At 43.5% G+C, this 16,074-nt stretch overlaps 1 protein-coding gene across 5 annotated transcripts in view; it reads left to right on the forward strand.

Annotated features, from left to right (window-relative positions):
* Window positions 1–16,074, forward strand: part of LOC122804756 (sodium channel protein type 2 subunit alpha-like) — a 2,239,151-nt gene that overhangs the window by 1,387,657 nt on the left and 835,420 nt on the right. The gene's annotated exons all lie outside the window — the stretch shown is intronic.

Genomic DNA, 16,074 nt, shown 5'->3' on the forward strand with positions numbered 1-16,074 from the left:
GATCTGAATTCTGGAATATGTGGCTGAACTCCTGGATTGAGGGAGAATGAAAATGGACAACAAAGATGCCTAGTTATAGTGAGTATATAACTTTTAATTTCTTAAGAGGGGGGTTACATATTAGGCCTCCAAGAAAACAAGTGGTTCCTTCCTAAGATCTTAACTTTGTGAAGGAAATGTTATCTATGTTTCCCTTTGAACCAGCTCAGCGAGCTCATTCAAGGTTCATTTCTTGGAAGATTCTTTTCATTGCTCTGATATCTGCAAGAAGAGTATCTGAGTAGCATAGTCTCATGGTGGATGAACCCTATCTGGTCTTCCATAGAGATAAAATCTCACTGAGAAAAAAATCCCTCATTTATGAGCAAAGTTTTTTTAAGAGTTTACATTGAATCAAGCCATCCATCTCCCAGTGTTCTCTCCAGACCATCAGAACCAGGGAGAAAGGATCCTACATACTCTGGACATGCATAGGCAGCTCAGGTACTATCTTGACAGAACTATGTCCTTTAGAAAAGCAGATCAACTGTTCATTTCTTGTGATGGGACTATGAAAGAGCAACCCTTTCAAAACAGACTATATCACAGTGGTTATCCTCAGCTATTGCCTTTTGTTATACCCACCATGGTAAATCAGTTACAGGTAGTATAGAGGCACATTCTACTAGAGCTTTGGCAACTGCAAGGGCACATTGGAACGGGCTGGTCTCTAGAAGCATCCTAGAGGCAGCATTCCTTTTCCCGTGATCATTCTCCAGCAGCTCCTTGATCCTTATCCTTCCTCCTTCCTGATTGGATAGGCTTTGGTAATCAAACAGTACAATAAGAAGGCTAGTGCAGCAGGGAGAATGATGAGTTCAGTCCACATGCCATAGGAGCAGATGTTTGAATTCATCAATGAAAATAGCAGCAACCACCCACCATCCCCCCTACTTTTGTATATAGTTACTAGTTGGGATATAAATGGTTTGTTACTTTTTTATCTTTTAGAGGCTCAGGATGCTTTTCACTCTGTATGGGCAAGAAAGTCCTGAAGATTTCTTCACTCAGACTACTGATTTCCTTCCTTTAGGCTGTCTAATCAGTAGTCAGGGTGTAGGTTTGGGAGGGAGCCAACGTTTTCTGAAGCTGGCCACTTGTTGTATCCTAGGCAGGATACAACCCATATGACCAAAAGGCTGCTGCAGCAGTAAAGAATTCTATCATCTGCTGTTATGGTAAGTGCAACTTACACAACTGTACTTTCCTGTTGTAATCCCCCCAAAGGTGTGAGTGATTTTAGACAAAGAACGATGTTTGGATCAAAGATGTTTGGTGAAAAGGTGCATTATGTTGTCATGGGTGCTCTCAACTCATTATTGCTCTCATTGCCTAAGGCAATTGCGGAGAGACCATTCAATATCCACAGGAACTTACCTTAAAGCCATCTTCATTCATTTTAGTAAAACTTTACACTAAGAAAACAAATGCATGCCAAACGTCACCAGCACGACAAGTGTATTCTTCCATGTTGAATGATTTTATCTCTAATATCACAAGACTTCATCAAAACAACATATGCATGATTGACACCCCTTTTATCCTTGCAAATATCACGAGCAAAATATCATTATAGCCTTTAGAAAGTATTATTGCACACTCCATATACTGCAATGGTTACAACATTTAACAAAGAGAGTGGATTAATAATATGTATAATTCAAAATAACTGGTCCTTGTTTTTTGCCAGGAAGATGTTCATTGAATTTTAGGTAATCAACCAATGTTCACTTATAAGAAAAGCCAGAATATAAAGGAAGTTTTACAAAACAAAAGGGGTTGTGTGAAAACACCCAGTGATAAAGCAGTAACATAGAAATGTGGGTATTGTGTCCAATGTAAATATATATTTGGAAACACGGAAGGTCACAGGAAATAAATTATACTATAAACAGTTTATTTGTCCCTTTGCTGGTCCCGTGGCTCTTTCTATGTGGGTAAGTCAGAACGGTGCTTTAAAAAACAAGTATATGAGCACTGCTATGACATCAAGAAAAGGAATTTAAATAATGCCCTTGCTAGACATTGCAGTGGAATGCAGGATTTGTTTTACAATTTAAATGTTGTGTAATAGAGAAAATGGAAGAAGCTCAACAAGTGGTAGTTGGGAGGAACACATACTGAGCATAAAGAGTTGTGTTGGCAACTGCATTTTTAGGCTGACATATTTCCTATCCCGAACAGACAAATACCACTTAATTGCATTTTGAAATTAAGAGCAACTAAATTATAAATGTAATAAAAGATTGGTAATTAAGTATGTAAACATTCTTTTTAGGATTTTTTAGAAGTTTTAGATATTTCATTAAATTATGTGTGCAATAATATTTTCCCAAGGCTATAATGATGCTTTGATCATGTGATATTTACATGTATAAAATGGATGTTAAGTCATGTGTACATTGCTTTGATGAAGTCTGCTAATATTAGAGGTAAAAGCTTGCTGTGCTGGTGAAGCTTATTTTGTTGGGATTTCTTGGTTACCATAGAAACGCTTTGGTGCTCTTAGTAGGAAAATGTTACACTACTATTGAGAAGATCTTATTGGTTGATGTAATGCCATTTGTTTATTCCACTGTAATGTTTACCATCTTTCTCCTGTCAGAAATCCAGACTTTTCTCCCACAGACTGTATTTGGTTTGGAGCAGAACTTAAACAACTAGTAGTACTTACACTGTTTTGAGGCCAGATTCCTGTCTCCCTTGTTTTGAGGCTCTGAGTTTCAGTCCTTCCTTCCTCAGCTGTGAATGTTACTTTTTCTCCAATGCCAGTAGCAGCAGGGTTAGTTCAGGCAGCACCAGTACTACTTTTGGATTCTCTGATATCAGATTTCACCTTTCTTCGCCAGTTGTTAGTCCCAATAGTTTTACTGGTATTTGCTTCAGTTGTACTGGTACTGATCCCACTGTTGTCACTTTATACAGGTCTAATGTTGCCAGCACTAGTCCTTCAGGTATCAGTAGCATAACTGTTGGTTTACTAGCCATTGGTTCTGCTGCCATTGGTGGACCAGTTTCAGTGCTTCTGATGTCAGATATGATGGTTTCTTCCAGGGCATCTGTAGCCTTGCACATGGGTTCATAGGTTCATAGGTGTGTACTAGGCCAACGGCCCTGGACCCTTTACAAGCCTAGCCCATAGAAATGCCCTAGGATCATGCCGCCGTTAGTTCCTGGTGCCTCTATCAAGTAGAGCCACTGGAGTGATCCCCGGGGTGAACTTTCTATTTCCCATCCACTCATCAAGATTTCTCTTGAAAAGGGCCAGTGAGGTGCTCTGCTTGACATGTATGGGAAGTCTATTCCAGAGCATGGGCAGTCTCTGGGTTATTAACCTATCCCTCCAGCGTGTTCTGTTGATTGTGGTAATGAGGCTGAGGTCCCTGGAGCGTGTGATGTGGAGGGACTGGGATTTCTTTAGGTGTAACATTTCTAATAGGGCTGGGTCAGACATGGCTTTGTAAGTCAAGCAGAGAGCGCCTCTTAATAAACGATATGAGACAGAGAAAAGCTGGAGTTTTTTTGAGTCTGTCCATGTAGAGCATGTGTTTAAGGCCTAAGATCCTCTTCGTGAGATACTTTTGTGGCCTTTCCAGCTGTTGCAGGTGTTTAGTGAGGTGCATGCCAAATGGGCACTATACTCGATGACTGGTCTAATGAGGGAAGAGTAGAGAGAGATGATGACCTCTTTCTTCCTGTATTCAAAACCTTTAGTAATGAAATGTGCCACATAGAAGGACTTTCTGACCACAGTGGCAGTGTGGTGGTCGAAGGAGAGGTTGCTGTCAATCTGTGTCCCCAGATCTCTTATAACGCATTCAGTGTTCAGAGGGCTACCATCAATGTGGTAATTAGTGTGAACTGAGTTTTTCCCAAAGGGAATGATGACCCATTTTTTGGCATTAAGCTTAAGGCCATGGTTTTGACACCAGTTGGTCTCAGTGAGGCCTTTCTGTAGGATGTCTACATCACTTGGGGAGTTAATAATGGCTCCCAGCTTGCAATTGTCAGCAAACATGGTCAGCCAGAGTCATTGGCCTGGACTTCTGAGAAGTAGATGCCAAACAAGAGAGGACCCAGGAGCAATCCCTGTGGGGCTCCACTCATGACTGATCGGCAGTCTGACTTGGAGTCTGCTACTTTCACAGTGTGAGTTCTATCTGTAAGCCAATTTGCAACCCACCTAAAGATATAGGGGTTGATGCCTAGTTTGGTGAATCTATCAATAATTCCTGAGTGAAGAATGGTATCAAAGGCCTTGGCCAGATTGAGGTAGGCTGTATGAACTGCCTTGCTCTCATCCACAGCTCTGGTGACTGACTCAAGGAAGTAAACCAGGTTGAGCAGGTATGATCTACCCTTCACAAAACCAAACTGCGTGGGCTGTAGAGTTTGGAGATTCCCTATATCCTTGTTAATTAAGTCCATGATGATGCTCTCCATAGCCTTACATATCAGACTTGTCAGGCTAATAGGGCGATAATTCCCAGGGTCTGTGGTCGCTCCCCCTTTATGAAGAGGGATGACTGTAGCAGTGCACCATTCTGTAGGGACAAAGCCTGAGGTGAGGCTGTGATTGAACAGAGCACACAGGTGTGGTGCCAGTTCACTTTGTAGTTCATGTAGAACACAGCCAGGAATATTGTCGGGTCCCATGGAAGCTGTATTCTTGGCCTTGGACAATGCAGCTTTAACCTGTGCTACAGTAATGCTGGGTGCCTGGCATTCTTTCAGTATTGTGATTGGTCCTTTGGGGGAGAGAGGGGTAAAGTTGGCACTGAATCTGTCAGTATGTTGGCAATATCTGTTGGCTCAGTATAGGATGTACCATTGTGCAGTAACTCGGAGAAAATCTGGGTATTGCCGTGGAGATTCTTGATATAACTGTAGAGGGCTTTGTGGTTGTTTTTAGTGTCTACAAATTTCCTTCTTTAGCTCTACTACCTAACACACTCTCCTTCTGTGATGTTTATATCAACTCTACTGCCTTTACCTCTTACATTTATTGTATCTGAATCCCAGATACAGGTAGCTGCATCAGTCAGTTCAGAGATAGTCTCTACTTTTCAAGAGGCCTAATAAGTTTATGTACGACATGCCATCTAGAACAGGCCATGGATTTGTATTTCTCATTTTTCCTCCATCTCCTCCAGATGGTATCTCCTCTAATCTGGCACTCTGGTAAAAGCCCCAGCTGTTCCATCCTTCTTGGAGTTCTGCTTATGATGTTTTAGATGATGCAAGCAAGAAGTGGGTGGCTGATTTATTTTTCACCCTTCAGAAAAGTGTTTGATATGGGCAAACACCTCAAAGCCATATATAATGATATATGCAACTGTTGTAAGGAGAAACCTAGCTTCTCTAACTGCTGCTTCTCACCCTCCTCCAAACAGGTAATCAGGGCACTGGATGGGGTGAGCAAGCATGTATTCACATCCTCTTCTGTGTCTTCAATGGCAATGAATTACTTGTCCCACATGCTTCATTTTCAGAGTGATTTGACTAATGAATTACACCATGTATTGGACAGGTTACCTGACAGGTGAGTCATTTATGGCACAGATTTGTACTCCCATTATCCTGTGGAACTTAATGGTCTATGTGGCTTCTAATGCCTTGAAAGGAGCCAGCATAGCCATTTGATGTCACTCTCATTGTGTTTAACAACATTCATTGACACCAAGGAGACATTTCGTTATGCTCGCTCTACACCATTTACAGACTCTTCATTTTTAAACAGAGGTCAACAAGCAGTTGCAGGGCATGAAGGAGAAGAATCGTATCCTCACAGGTTTAGGATATGTGTTATTATTTTCTACAGTGTTATTTTGCCAGAAAATAAAAATGTCAGCAGTAGCCCTGATCCTGGTGCATTCCACAGCCATAACAACATCAAGAGCAGTTGGATCCTGCAGCTTTTATCTTCCGAACTCATCAAGGTCACTGATCCACAAGCCGGGGTCACTGGCATGAAAGAGACTGTTGCCATCAACATGCTAATTCACATCATGCCTGACTCTTTCACTGACTACACTCTAAGGTAGTGGAGCAGGTATTTTACCTCCATGCCCCAACTTAGTACAGAATATCTAAGGAGACAAAGATCACATTAAAATCTGTAACATCTTTTTTGCCCCCGATTCCATTATGTACATCTCATCAGAAACATCAGGCAAAAAAGTACATGTAGAAGCCCCCATGCAAAATAAGGACGCCTAAGTGTTCCTCTTTAGACCAGCAAGGACTTGATTGTTATTCCAGATTTTTTTTTTAGTTTTGTGAAATACAGAAGACCTCAGGCCCATTTTGGACTTAAGCAGCTTAATTCACTTTTGTTTCCAAACAGTCCTCTTGCATGCTGTCCATTCAATAATTCTTCTCATTCTCATTCAGAGGAGACCAGATGTTCTCTTTGAATCTTCAGGACACTTATGTACACATCATATTTGCCAGATGTTGCATGAGGTTCTTTCATTTATATTTTGAACTCTCTTCGTGTTTCAGTTTAGCCCCAGCTTCTTCATAAAGTGCTTACTTGTAGTGGCAACTCACCTCAAGCTGCAGGGCAACAGAAGATTTCAACTACTTAGACAACTAGCTCCTGTCTGTACCTTCCGTAGACAGTTATCTCCAGCAGAGGTAGTCTCCTTTGTCATTTTTTCACTCCTTGATAGTGTCATGGAACTTTTAAATGTCCCATCTTCTAATATTTCAAGAGATGACCTTCATGTTCCCTAGGTACTAGGACTTGTAAGGTGTTTTTGCACTACGAGAAGTGCCAAGCCATTCTGGAGTTTAATCAACTACTAACAACATCATGTCCAGCAACAGATGATCGCTCAGTCTCATTGCAGTTTCTAGAATCATGCTACTGCATGCTAAAATTTATATATGGTTTCTTCTTTTGTTTATCCTGCATTTCCAGTAGTCCCAAGAGAGGGATCCCCTCTTTGCTATGGTCATGTTATCCAAAGATTGCAGACCATACCTGGAATGGTGAACCAACACCAGACATCTCCTTACCAGTAATCTGTGTACCTTGAATATCTGTGTGGACTTCACTGTAATGGATTCATCTGACCTCAGATATGCATGTGGGGGAAGGGACACTGCAGAGGATGAACTGCTTGGGGGACTTTCTTCCTGTAGAAATTACATGTCAGTCTCTGGGAATTGAGAGTGGACTGACTCTCTTGAGTCTTTCAGGACTTCCAACCAAGCAGGCATTTGTCCATCGATTCAGAAAATATGGCTGTACCAGTAAGCAAGGCAGAACTTATTCCTAACTTGTTTATGACGAGACCATGTAAGTTTAGGAGTGAGCTACTCTGAGTGTCTGTTTTCTGTCAAGTACTCCTGTCCCAGGAGAAGTCCATTGCATAGCCAACAGGTTATGTTTTCGTTTGATGACTTATAACTGCTATCTAACTGTATCAGTAGCCAGAAAAAAAATGGATGTGAGCCAAACCACTATGTAACCATTTTACTTCCCTGACCAATGTCAAATACATTTCTTTCATTCCTCTACTCAAGTAGTTAAAGTCGGGATGCCTTAGTGTAACTTTGGCCTAAGATTCTTCTTTACACATTTTTCATGTCTTTTCATGATAAAATTCATCCAGAATGCAAAACTTTTCAAGACTACAGTAATTTTAATTGCTCCATTTTAGTCAAGACTGTGATGGTTCCCATTGCAACAGCTTTATATTTGATCTGATGTTGTCATTTTCATTCATTGTCTCTCAGATCCAACTCAGATGCTTTTCTCTAGATTCTAGGCTCAGACTCTTGAGCTCCTCTCTTTACCCATAATGCCCCTGACCATTGGATTATCTCAGATCTTGTTTGCCAATCTAACAATTCATTCAGGATTGCATTTTCTGGAGCTCAACTGTTTTGTAATTTGGGAATAGTGAGTAAAAACTTCAGTGTTTAACTTAATTTTCCTTAATTATCATCTTTTACAGCATCCTCTGTTTACCGCTAAGCTAGTTTTATCCTTTTTTATAACTTTCTTTACCATTCTTTGGCATTCTTCTTTACCATAGCTGGCAAATCTCTTTTTCCTTTACCTTCTTAAGGTGGCAGTAGTGCCATTGTTGGTATAATGTTCTTTTTCTCCGTACCTTATACAAAAAAAAATCTTTGTTCTCTTTTTTTGCTGATTTTCTTCCATTAGGCATACTTCATAGACATGGCTGAAAAGCGAACTGGATTTAAGAAGAGCTCTTCCCGTGGGCACAAGATACCCAACTCTGATCCCCACAGAGAGTGTGTTTATTGTTTAGACCTTGCTCAGCTGGATACTTCTTCTAATATTTGTACTGGTTTTAATGCCAGAGACATTAGTGATGGACGTAACAAATTAGTCCTTAAGGGCTTTATTCCTGCTTCTGTGGGATCTTCGACTGTGTCTACGTCAGGGGCTCAAATCCCCTCTCAGAAATCAAAATCCACAGAGTCCAGGGAGCACAGAAAGCACTCTCCTGTCAGATCTCCCGAATTTGCTCTGATATTTGAGACTCCAGCTAAGATCACCAAATAATTGGATCCGATCCAGTGTCTTCAAGACTAAGGTCTCCTTCCCTGCAAGAGTCCTCCCAAAGTCTTTCCGAAACACAGGTGGATAGAATGATGAGAAAATTCCTCAGAACACATATCCAGATGTGGGCCTTTCTGTCTCCATCTCTCATCAGAACCCTAAGCCTTAGATCCCCCATACATACCATCATTACTTTCTCTTATCTGACCTTCTATTTCAGAGCCCTGGGATCCCAGATATCCAAGAATCGAACCATCAGATTTGAAGGCACCCTTATCTTTGACTCCAACTACCTCCGTGATCCATTTGGCTCCAACTCCCTTTGAGCAAGATGTATCTTGGCACCAAAACATCAGTGTCGGATCCAGGAAATGGCTTTGACTTTGAAGCTTTCAGAGACGTTGCTTCCCTTGGGGGCCTCAGCACTGGACAGCTTGGCTCTGACTCTTCCCTTGGAGTGGAGGTTTGGGGATGGCCCTGGTTTGTCTGATCTCAGAGTTTTGGCTCCTGTCAGATTGGCCTCGGCTTTTCCTAGTCCCTCTGCCCTCTTGGTGGTGGAGAGGGTCTTCTGTCACCTGACAGCTGTCTCAACTCTTACTTCTTTGGATCCAATCCCTGTTCCATCTTCAAATCCTGTTTATGATTCTCTTTGCAATATGCCACAGGGACAGCTGTCCCATAAGAAATTCCAGTGCCTCTTTCAATACCTCTCCAGTGCACCCCACTGAAGAGGTCCCCTGAAAGAGGTTGTGTAAAAGGAGCCAGTTAGATTCTCCTCAGGAAACCTGAAAACCCAAAGACATGGAACTACGATTTTTTTTTCCCAGAGAAAAAAAAAATCACTGGGCAGTTTTTGGGACTTTGCCATTTCCTCCACTGTGGTGCGATCTCGGAGTTGGTATATTTAAGTAGGGGGATTGTGGGGGGCAAAGCCCCCCACTTTATTTTGTGTTTTGAACTTTTTTTTTTTTTTTTTTTGTGGAACAGTGACTTTTTTCCCTGGGAGAAAAATCATTGTTCTGTGTCTTCGGAATTTTCAGGTTTCAGTTTTAAAGGGTTGATAAATCAGCGTTCGCTATTTTAAGTGTTCATTGATTTAATATAGAACCTTCTCAGTTTGGGCCCACTGTTAAAGAGACACTTCCCCACAGTGAGAAAGATGGCAAGACCTTGTCTGCCATGGGAATCTGTTTTTCTACCGTGCAAAGACCTTTTCCTAGAAATGAATGCAGAGGTAAGAAGAAATCTCAAGGACCTTTTCAAGAATCACATGGAGATTTTTTCTCCCAGAAGCAGAGAGGAAAATAATAACAATGGAAGATACCCCCCCCCCCCACACACACACACGCTGCAGAGGGAATCTGCAAAACCAAGGATTCCAAGATTCCTTCTCGGACAGACACTTTCAGTGCTCTTGAAGGATTACCCAACTGTTCTTCTCTGAACTCAGTCGGGGGGGGGGGGGGTGTGCTTGTCTTTGCACACAAAAGCCTGGATAGCCATCACAAAAGATACGTTGGTGCAAAGAATCGTATTCAGAGGATATTTCATTCCCTTTTTGCAAATTCCCTCAATGAAAAGAAAACGTCTACCTGATGTTCCACCCAATCAGTGTGTGATATCCTGGTAAATAAGGGAGACCACACGGTTCTGGAGTTGTAAGGCCTTTCTTTATTAAGAGCCTTCAGGTGCGCACCCATGCTACATGTTCACAACTTCTGCAAGTCATACATACACCGGAAACAACAAGTTACCAGAGAATACAGAACCAACACTACATGTTGAATTCCCCACAGCGCCCCTACAGTGCAATAACAACATTACCAGCCCGAATACTACATTCCTCCCCTTTTAAGCTATGACATACGTCTCCTTACATACAAAGAACAAGGGAGCAAGTCCAAACCAATCCAACTAGTCACTTAATTTCTAAATAATCGGCTAGGTAATACACGGTTACCATACAATCGAGCTATGTTGTACTGTTAATCTATACAGGCACTTTTAACACTGATAGTCCTTCAAGTAACTAGGTTTAACCAGCGCACGCTTAGAACGGCGCAATGGTACCACCCTAGGTGACTCGGATGTCACAGTTACCACCTCTGGTACCGGTGTGTCCATCCCTGGAACAGTTGGATCCTCGGGAACCTCTCCTTCCGAGTTCCGGCGGTCTCCCTCGGGCTCCAAGATCTGAGATCCTCCTGCCGCTGCGAGCCCTTCTCCCGAAACTAACGGTATCTCCGGGGCTTGCAGTTCCATGAAGTCCTTCTTCTGTTCGCTCCGCAGAATCTGGTCTACATGTCTCCTCACCAAGAAACCTCCATTCAACCTCACCTGGTACGACAGTGGACCTGTACTCTTGACAATGAACCCTGGAATCCATTTAGGTCCATAACTGAAGTTTCGCGTCATCACTGCATCTCCCTCCAAGAAACTTCTCTCTCTCCGTCGTCGATCATGATGTTCTTTTTGCCTCCACTGGGTCCTCTCTACCTTAGCTCGGATGTTTGGATGCACCAGGTCCAATGTTGACCTTAATCTCCGTCCTTGCAACATCTCGGCAGGAGACAAACCCGTGGTAGACTGGGGTGTAATACGGTAGTTGAATAACACCCTTGACACTTTTGCTGCCATACTTCCTTCTCCGGCCTTTTTCATCATTGCTTTAAAGGTCTGGACAGCCCTTTCAGCACAACCATTTGAAGCTGCATGGTATGGTGCTGATGTGACGTGTACGATGCCATTTTTTTCCAGAAAACCCTTGAACTCTTCACTCGTGAAACATGAAGCATTATCTGATACAATAGTCTCTGGTAGTCCTTGGTTACTGAAACTCTTCCTTAGGCATTCAATGGTAGTAGTAGAAGTGGGTGTTTTGACTGGATAGGCATCCATCCATTTAGAATGGGCATCCATGATTATTAAAAACATTGCCCCCATAAAATGGCCGGCATAATCTATATGAAGTCTCTGCCAAGGTCTACTCAGCCACTCCCATGGGTGTAGTGGTGCCCCCACAGGTAAGTTACGATGTTGTTGACATGTGCTACACTCTTTCACAGCGACTTCAATGTCGTGGTCCAACTTGGGCCACCAGAAATAACTTCGTGCTAAGGCCTTCATTCGGGTGATGCCCACATGACCTTGGTGCAACTGCTGTAAAAGTGCACGTCTTCCTGGGGGCGGAATTATCACTCGTGCCCCCCACAACACGCATCCAGCTTGCACACTCAGCTCTGTTTTCCTCACCTCATAAGGCCGAAAACCTGGATCAGTTTGCTGGATTGGCCAGCCTTGCTGGACCCACTGAAACACTCGAGCTAGCACCGGATCTTTTCGTGTCCATTCACTCAGTTCCTTTGCGGACACCAACGTGATGTCCTCCATCATCAAAACTCGGTCCTCTGTTTCCTCTTCCTTGAGATGCCCCGGTAGCGGCAGACGGCTCAGCGCGTCCGCATTGCTATGGTGTGTCCCGGGCTTATAAACAATCTCATATTCATAAGCTCTCAAGGTTACAGCCCATCTCTGAATGCGGGGAGAAACCATCTGCGGCACTGCTTTCATCTCGTTGAACAGTGACAACAAAGGCTTATGATCGGTGCAAATAGTAAACTTCCTGCCATAGAGGTATTTGTGGAACCGCTTAATTCCAAAAATTACAGCCAAACCCTCTTTGTCTAGCTGGGAATAGTTTGACTCCGCTGGTGTTAAAGTTCGTGACATGAACCCAATGGGTCTTTCTTGTCCATCTGGCATCCGGTGTGCCAACACGGCCCCTAACCCATAAGGTGAGGCATCACATGACAGAATTAAGTCCTTGTGACTATCGTAATGCACCAAAACCTCTGAGGACTGCATTAGTTCCTTGGACTGCTCAAACGCTCTGTCCTGTTCCTCTTGCCACGACCACAAGGACTCCTTCCTTAATAATTTATGTAAAGGAGCTAACAGCGTTGACAGATTTGGCAGGAACCTGTTATAATAGTTGAGTAAGCCTAAGTAGGCCTTCAGCTCTGTAACATTTGTGGGTGCAGGGGCCTGTTGGATAGCTTTTACCTTGTTTGGCAGGGGGTGTAGGCCCGATGCATCCACCTTGTAACCCAGGAACTCTGCTTCCTTTTCCATGAAAGCACATTTACTCCGCTTCACCCTCAGACCTGCCTCTCGCAGTCGTCTCAGCACCTCGTTCAGCGTCTCTAGATGCTCTCGATTGTTCCGACCCGTCAACAGGATGTCGTCTAAATACACAGCCACCTTCGGAATTCCTGCCACCAGTCCCTCCATTATTCTCTGGAAAATCGCTGGACTAGAGGAAACACCAAAGGGTAAACGATTGACTTGGAACAAACCTTTGTGTGTGTTAAGGGTGACATATGACTTTGACCCTTCTTCCAGAACCACTTGTTGATATGCCTGACTGAGGTCCAGCTTACTAAACTTTTCACCTCCCGAAAGCTTTTCAAATACATCCTCCACCTTTGGTAATGGGTACTGCTCCAGCTTCGAAACTTGGTTCACTGTTAACTTGTAGTCACCACATATGCGGACAGTACCATCTGGCTTTAATACTGGAACAATGGGTGCCGCCCATTCCGAAAACTTTACTGGTTCAATTATACCTTGCTTAGTGAGTCGCTCCAACTCAATCTCAACTTTCTTCTTCATTGCGTATGGTACGGGTCGGGGTTTGTAAAATCTTGGCGTTGCATTTTCTTTAACATGTATCTTTGCTGGTGGACCCCTCCAGGTACCCAGTTCCTCTTTGAACACTTCTTCGTTGTTCTCCAGCACATCTTGCAAGGTCAGCCCATGCTGTTCTACTTTATGGAGCTGCAGACAGCCCATGTCCAGCACCTTTAGCCACGCCCGGCCTAACAAGTTTGGTCCGTTACCTGCTACCACCATGACTGGCAACTGTTTGACTTTGTCTGTATATTTGACAGTTACTTTTGCCATCCCTAGTGTGGGAACTGTTTCACCTGTATATGTTTTCAAAGTCACTGAACAGTCCTGCAGCTTCTGAGCTTTTCTTGGCCATAACTTCCCATACTCAGCCTTTGACAAAACTGTCACACTACATCCCGTATCCACTTCAAACTGCACCATTTTACCATTTAAGTCCAACTGGGTTATAATGGGATCAACTCTTTCCCACCTTGCCTCTTTCATGTTCAACATAGTAAACACTTCCTCTGCTTCCCTGGTTTGTTGATCTGTACCTTCACGCATGTGGTGTGCATACTGCCGTTTTATTTTCTGGTTTCCCTTTCTGTCCATTATACTGCTCTTGTCCTCCCCCTTTTTCGGCTGGTCCCCAGAGGGCAAGGATCGGCACATCTTCTTCACATGGCCCTTTTTTCCGCAAGCATGACATTTTTCGTTTAAAAAACGACAGTTCCGTGACAGATGTTCACCGCCACACCTGTAACAAGCATACTGACCAGACTTCCCTTGTGATTTATGCTCCATGGCCACTTTATGCACTGGCAGTGGGTTAGCACTCCTGCTCCCCACCCCTTCAATGCTTCTTGGTTGTAAATCACGAATGTCTTTATTCGCTGTATCAATGGCCTGTGCCAACTTCAAGGCCTTTTCAAACGACAACTCAGGCTCCGCTAACAATCTGCGTTGAATGCGGTCATCTGCAATGCCACATACGAGCCTATCTCGTAGCATTTCTGTCAGTCTGTCCCCATAATCACAGTGTTGCGCCAGTTCCCTCAGCACTGCAACATACTCCGTTACCATTTCATTGGCCATTCTAGTCCTTGAATTTAACTTGAACCTTTGGACTATTGCACTCGGCTTCGGGTTATAATGGGACTGAAGCAAGCTCGTCAACTCTGTGAACGATTTATCCCCCGGTTTATCAGGACTCAATAAGTTCCTCATTAGACTGTACGTCTTGCTGCCCACCGAGCTCAGCAGTATGGCTCGCTTCCGGCCCGCATCCATTATCTGGTTTGCTTCAAAAAAATGTTCCAACACTTCACAATACTCCTCCCAGGTCTGTGTCTGACAGTCGTATGCAACCAGTGACCCCAACATGGAACCAGACATAACTCCGGCAGGCCCAGTCTCTTCATCGTCCGACATTAACTGCACCCCACCGTTTTCACTCGCAGCGGACTCGGAGGCATCCCATCCTCTCGTCGCCAATATGTGATATCCTGGTAAATAAGGGAGACCACACGGTTCTGGAGTTGTAAGGCCTTTCTTTATTAAGAGCCTTCAGGTGCGCACCCATGCTACATGTTCACAACTTCTGCAAGTCATACATACACCGGAAACAACAAGTTACCAGAGAATACAGAACCAACACTACATGTTGAATTCCCCACAGCGCCCCTACAGTACAATAACAACATTACCAGCCCGAATACTACACAGTGGGAATTAGCAGCTCTGGAAATTCAAAAGCTACTAGAGGTCCCATCAGATCAAAGAGGATCTGCTCTTTACTCAAGGTTCTTTTTAGTGCCAAACAAAAGAGGGGAGCTGAGACCTATCCTACATCTCAGATATCTGAACCATTTTGTAAAAAACTCCAAGTTCCAGATGATCATGGTTCAGTCCATTCTGCCTCTGTTACAGAAGGATGACTGGATGTGCTCTGTAGATCTTTAGAATGTGTTCTATCACATCAAAATGAACAGACACTTTCAAAGATACCTACACTTCTGGCTGGGAGCCAGCCATTATCAGCTCAGATCTCTGCCCTTCACTCTCACCACAGCCCCCAGGGTGTTCACCAAATGCATGGCACTAGTAGGAGCTCATTTAAAACTGCATGGATTCAGGGTGTTTCCTCATTTAATGACTTGCTGCTCACCACATCAATCAGGCATCTCTTAGAAAAAGCCGGGGATTACTTACTCCAGTTATCCCAATCTCTGGCAATCACTGTTGATCTTTCAAAGTCCCATGTGCAACCATTTCAATTCTTGGAGTTTATAGGGGCTTATCTAGATACAGTCACCTTGAGACTGCATGTCAGAAAGATTCTTTCTCGCCCCTTTCTCCCCAGAAAAACTGATTCTCAAACCCCTAGGATCGATGGCTGCAGCAATTACATGGATATCTACTGCTCGTCTTCATATGCCAATCCTGCAGTGGACTCTGGCAGTACAGTGGTCTTTACTTTGACAACCCTAGCAACATTATCTCAGATTTCCAAGGACAACTACTATGGTGGATTCAAGCCAAAGAGATTTATCAAGGACATCCCTTATTCTTCCTCACCCAAATGCCACATTGACCATGAATGCCTCCCAGTGGGGGTGGGAAGGGGGGGCATTTAATGGGACAGACTGTTCAAGGCATGTGGTTCCTAGACGAGACCAAACTGCATATAAATGTCTTGGAGATAAGAGCGGTCCTTATAGTGTTGCAGGTCTTTCAGAACTCTCTCCCTCTAGGGACAATTACTATCCAAAAGGACCATATGTCAGTAATTTGGTACATCAACAAACAAAGGGGAACCGGAT

Source organism: Protopterus annectens, chromosome 6.part0 (genome assembly GCF_019279795.1).
Source record: "Protopterus annectens isolate FY-2018-M chromosome 6.part0, PAN1.0, whole genome shotgun sequence".
NCBI lineage: Eukaryota > Metazoa > Chordata > Ceratodontiformes > Protopteridae > Protopterus > Protopterus annectens.